Here is a 6,003-nt window from a genome sequence, read left to right as displayed (position 1 = left end):
TGCTAAATTCAAACATGAGTCAAATGGTTCTGCCAATAGTGTTTTAACGCTGTTGTAGTCTAACTGCATCCCCTTTACAGCCAGACAGAGCAGGAACTGCTATAAACTTTTGCCGTTTTCCACTCTGGTATCATCTCCAGTGCCATCTACTACTAAAACCAGAACTCTTAAGGTAGAGTTCTTCTTTTCTGCTGATACTCAACATGTAGCAGTTTTGTATTGTGATCAGAACGGCTGGTTTCCAGACTAAGTACCATTTTCTGCTGAAGGACCTATGCCTGGGAAAGGGCTGATTGTTTTGGTTGAACTTCTGCGACTCCTCTTAGAGGCTGACATTTTGGTGGTAACCTGCCTTATGTTCTTATTATAGTATTTGCAAGCTTTCTGTAGGCTAATCTTTAAAGCTGATCTCTCCTTTGCCTTTAATCTTTTTGGTTTTACCCTTCTTTTTTCTTCTATTTATAGGTTGTGGCTTTTTTTTTTTCCATGAGATATCTGAGCTTTTGGAGCTGTTTCAGTGATTCTTGTTCCAGCCTCCCCCACTTGATGCTGTTCTGCTTTTGCTCTTTTGTTTTTCGCTGTTCCCTTGGAGGATTTTTCTTCTCTGCAGTTTATTTTGTTTCCTCATCATCTTTTGTTCCTCGTTCTGCTTTTTCTTACCATGTTCCTCACATTCAGCTTCCATCCCTGGTTCCCTTCTCCCCTCATTTCTCAATTCTTTCTGCTACTCTCTAGACATACAAAGAAATTGGGGGGCCCGCTGGTATCAGTTCTTTTTACCTCGATCCCATTTCCCTTCTTTTGTCTTCTGTCCCCATTGAAAAGATCACATTTCTTCCTCTTTTCATAGTGCAGTAGTTGGCATCCATTTAGTTTGTTCTGGTTCTGTGGTGCTTTAATAGTGAAGTGGTGGGGAACTACCATAGGAAAGGGAAGGTAGGCAGAAAGTGTGTTGAGGTGTGTCCTCCCACCCTCTGAAGCCACCTTTCTCACCCTGGGTGCTGTGTGTGTTATGGTTTCCTTTCAGATAACATCAGTAATAAAGCTTATGGTACAGCAGAAAGCCCGCTTAGGTTTTAGGGCTTGTTTCCAGGCTCAGTTCACCAAGCTACTGGGTCCTCATGGTTACCAGTAATTCTTACCTTAAGAGCAGATGTTTCAGAGGGGGACTCAAGGAGAAGCTTCCGTAGCTTTAAGAAACGATCGTGTTCTATGAATTACCATTCTGCTGTAGATGAGGTAATTAATTAGGCAGAAGAAAACAGTCTTTAGTACTTTGCTGGGATAATTAACAATGGTAAATGTGCCATTGGTAATCTACTACAGTACACTGGGAACAGCAAATTTCTGTTGTTCAGCATCAACCTGTGAGCTTTTTATCTGTTTGCAGGTTTTCTTTCTCCAATAATCCTTTATCAGCTTGCACTAAGGTGAAGCGCATGAGCATGGAGGCCTTTCTCAAGATGCTTACTTAACCTTTAGAAAACCACTGACATTTACAGGAGGTGCCTCCTTCAAGCCAACATTCCGCTTTTACAGCGCGCTCCTGTGCGTGATGAGCAGTCTCTGAAGGCAACCAGCACAGCATTAACAAAGCCTCGCAGGATGAGAGTCCCTCAGTGTGGTTATTCTGTGAACAGTTTTGCAGGAGAAAGACCTAAATGTAGATCATGTTCTTAGTAAATCCTCAGCACTCGATTCCCAGGCTGTTCGGCCAAGGAGCCTGGCCACGTTGGCACCGCAGTGGTTGATCTCCAGAGATCCCAGTTTATTCTGGCCAACTGGAAGGGTGCTGTGTTGTGCTTCCTTGTCTGAAAAGTTGGGGTTTTATGAGTTTAAGATGCAGTTTTGTGATTCTGATGCTGAGGTTGTCTGCTGATGGCCAAAGTGGGGATCATGCTAAACTTCAGGAAGTCACGGGGGTGTATATATCACTAGTACTTAAATCAGTTGGAGTAGCCTGTCATCTCTGAAATCAGACAAGTATGAAGCTGGATGCTTGGCTTCTAATCATGTAGCAGATATAGCAAGTTAAATACAATTTCTTTAGTACATAGTAAATTAAGAAATGTTAAAAAGAACAGGTTGTTAGTAGTTTACACACAGTTCCACATGGCCAAGTCACTGCTCCTGATGAGGCCCCTCTGCTTTTCTGAACAGGCACTGGGTAGTGATGTGACTCCCTGGTGTTTTATCCAGTGATTTGTATGAGAAGTTCATTTCAGTGCCTTCATTTTTCCACTGGTAGGTGGCATGGTGTGAATGAGTGACAAATTTGTGGCTTATGTGTTAAATATTTTATATATACATGTATCTTTCTGAAATAGTGCATCTCCATTGCTGCCTTTCATGCACATCTCCACTAAGGACTAAATAGACCAGGGTGATTCGCTGGGGGAAGAGGAAGAGGGGAAAGACACAGCTGTAAATAAGGTTTCATCATACAGCTGTGCTGAAATTACAGCCAAGGTTTAAATGCTTGGTTGTTGAGATACTTACCAGATGGCAAACCAAAATGTAGTGCTGTGACTTGGAGGCATCCTCTAAAGGTGTCTTTTAGATATCTCTAGTTACCATATACTTAGAATTTAGTAATAATGTTGGTGGGTTAAAGTACTGCACATTTCATGGAGTTCAGTGCAGGGAAGAAAGAAAATCTAGTGAAGTCTGTCAGTGAGGAATAGCAAAGTGAATTTGGATGCTGGGAACCTTTTGATGTATTGGGTTAGGAAGGGAGTCATTAACAACAGTCACATATATTATGCCATACCTGCAAACAGTTTGCCAGGGAAGAGCTGACAGGTGGTAGAGCTTAAAAATGCCATTCTTCTTCCTGTAGAGGGGGCTAGAAGCATAGTAGGAAGTGTGTTAGATGGGTACTTCCCTTTCATTCAGTCAGTGTGGCAAAAGGGATGATAAAGCTTTGTACCACCAGGAGAAGTGAATCCTTTTCTGCCGGGCTGACACAGCAGCATGTAGTAAGGGAGCATGTTAGTCATAGCCATTTCATGGCTGGTTAAATCCTATGTGTGCTTCCCTTTGGGTTTCACTAAGGGGGAAAGCAATTAATAACCCATTTCTGGGAAAAGGAAGAAAAATCCCTGTTAGGGATGTTCCAAGGTGTTCTGTTCTTTCTCAGAGGGGTCGTGAGACTTTCCCATCAGGGCTGCCTGGTTGTAGAAGAGGGTGTCCTTTATGCTTGGAATCAACTTGGAACCTCACCTCCACCTGACGCTTGTGAGATTTCTCCACTAACACGGAGCTACTCATCTTTCTCTAGCAAGGTGCCAACAGAAAACAGCTAACTTCTGTACCCTGGTGTTTATGCTGGATTTTGGGTTGGTTTTCCTGTGCAGTTGTCTTTGCCCCTGCTGAGACTGACCTTGCAAATAAAGAAAAGGAAGCAGAAACTGCCCTGACTAACCGCTTAGGCTTGATTTATTTTCTTTTTTTAAGAAATCATTATTTAATTCTTAAATCAGCTAGAGTGTCAGTGTCCATGGAAGCTTTCAGTTGTACTCAATGAGAAGTCACGTAATTAATACATCTAATTCTGTGGTTTTGACCTTTTCCTGGGCTTTGTGGCCTTTGCCTGACTGCTGCCTTTTGGAGGTAGTTTAAATGCTGGGGGTTTTACTAGCATTTCTCTCAGGAGGATGCTGATAGCCCAAGAGCAGCATCACTGCATCAGGAGGCCAGAGAGGCAGATGGAGTATGAGTGCAAAGAAAAGGGAGAATTCCTACATTTAGAACAGGATGGGTTTTTTTTTCCAGGTTACTGGTACAGCACAAAGAGAAACTCAAAGTTTTGTCGAGTTAGGAGGCAACCCCACGAGCACTTTGTGCTACAGTGTCTTTGCTTATGGTCGATTACCTTGTATGTGTTCTGCTGGGGAGTTCTGTCAGGAAGAAATCCACAGTGGTATGTCTTAGCCTTGTGTTTGCAAAGAGTATCTTGTGCCTTTACAAATAGTAGTCTTTAGCTTTAGATGAGACTTCCTTTTCTAGAGTGTTTTCTTGTTTAAGATGAATGGGGAGAAATGAAACGAGCTACAGCTGATGACAGGGCTGCATTCCACACTCAAGAGACACAAAGGTGCAATACTGCCAGGCTGGCAGAGATGCTTTGCTCCAGTTTGCTGGAGACGGACTCTTGTCTTTGCTACAGCAGTCCCTCTGCTCCCTGCTTTTCAGAAACCGCTTAGCATCCCTCCCTCCTTCCCTTGTCCTCTCTATGCTATGCAAGCCTTTCACATACCCTTTGGCTATTTGTGCTTGGTTCCCAAGGGCCACCCTTTCTAGCTCAGTTCTTAAGTGTCAGTCAGTCCTGTCTCTGCACTGATTTGTGCCCTTTTCCTGTTCCATTCTCCATGCTCTCTTCTTCAGGCTCTTCTACATCTCCAAGGTGCCCCGTGCAGCCCCAGGGCTTCGTTAGGCTGGTCCAGCTATTTGCTGAGGGCTGTTTGAGGTTTCTCTTAAAGCTGTTGTGTGCCAGTCCTGATGCTTAAGGCTTCCTGGAGCTTTGCAATCCTTTTCTTTCACCTCTCCTGGCTGTTCTCAGCCTCCTGAGGTGACTTACACCTCCTCTCTGTCCATCAGATGGTTTTCTTCATAGTTTTTGCCTCTCCATGTTGCAATCTTGCTCTGGCTGCCTGTGCCAGCGTTCCTGGGTGGAGGTGGCACGCATTGCTGCCTCCTGAGGTGATCACAGCAGCTTTCAGTCCTCTCTTTGCAGAGCTGCATATTTCTCTGGGAAGTCATTTAAAGTTAAACTTCTTTTTTTCCTTGATTATCTTCATCCTCTGAGTTTTGATACTGCCAGGTTCCCTCAAGTAAAGATACTCCGTGTGCTTAATGTCATTGAAACCACAAAGTAATTGTATTCCTTTGCCATCCATTCCACATTAATCCTCCAGGAGAAGTGTTTCACTCATCAGCTGAGCCAGTGGTTTTAGTATAGACTGTGAAACCCTCAGTCTTTAATTTTCTGCATGGAAGCAGAAGGGATAGGGAAGAGAAGGGGCTGTGCAGTTCATCTGCTTTGTAAGAGATATGCACTGAATCCATGTGCATTACTGAACCAGTATGTTGGGTTGAGGAATGAAGGAAAGCAGAGAACTATACCAGGATTAAGCTTTCCTTTGAACTGACATGAAAATCCTTTCAGTTACTGATGCCAGATTCCCTTTTTGACCACTGCTGAACAGGAGACTGAGTGCTGCCTCGTCCCAGCTAACAGGGGTCAGGTTCACACTGCTGCATGGTGATTACAGAAGGAAAGCCAGCCTGATTTCATGTTAAAGTCTACTGATGTACTCCAGCAATTGTGATACCACTTTTGTCTCAATGAAGAGAGAGATAAGAAAATGAGCAGTCAGACAGTGATATACTGGTAAGTGGATGTAATTCACAGGCAGGAAGAATAGGGTTGGTTTGCCTGCCATCCCCTTTTGAAGTCACTAAAGACTGTTGAGAGGAGTTTAAAAGAATTGAGGAAGAATAAATGAGACGTTTTCTGCAGAGCAGCCATCCTCGGTGTCTCCTAGAAGCTGCAGTGCCTGTCACTGTTGTCTTGGTCCTGAAGCACATCTTGAGCATGTTGATGACAGGAGGAGCCATGCATGCAGTGCCCACAAGGCGAGGCTGGGTCTCTGCTCACCATCTATCCCCAGTGCTGTTTTATGTTTCCCTTCCTAACTTTGCTGCTTATTTTTGCTTTCTTGTCATGGGAGTCTCACCTCTGGCTCTTGCTGTGGCATTGTGAGCCTGTAAATGGAGAAACAGTGAAAAATCAGTGTTTAAACCAGCCTGATGCCGGCAGTGCATGTCCCTGTGGCCAGGGTCTGTGTATGGCTGATTAGAGCATGTGCTGTGCAGCGGTAGGGTGAGGTTGGAAGCCACATTTTCTCTCATTGCTTTCTTTGCTTTGCCTTAGATCACCTTTTGATCTTGTCTTTAAGAGCGTAGGTTCAGAGCACAGCGAGCGGTGTAACTGCAGCAGCT

At 44.1% G+C, this 6,003-nt stretch overlaps 1 protein-coding gene across 7 annotated transcripts in view; it reads left to right on the top strand.

Moving 5' to 3' along the window:
- The window catches only part of AUTS2 (activator of transcription and developmental regulator AUTS2), a 733,730-nt gene that overhangs the window by 166,795 nt on the left and 560,932 nt on the right, over nt 1-6,003 (top strand). The gene's annotated exons all lie outside the window — the stretch shown is intronic.

Source organism: Pezoporus occidentalis, unplaced genomic scaffold, assembly GCF_034315485.1.
Source record: "Pezoporus occidentalis ecotype Australia unplaced genomic scaffold, CSIRO_AGI_Poc_V1 ctg110, whole genome shotgun sequence".
In the NCBI taxonomy this organism is placed as follows: domain Eukaryota; kingdom Metazoa; phylum Chordata; class Aves; order Psittaciformes; family Psittacidae; genus Pezoporus; species Pezoporus occidentalis.
The sequence above is the reverse complement of the archived record's forward strand: the minus strand, read 5'-3'. Positions and strand labels throughout refer to the sequence as shown.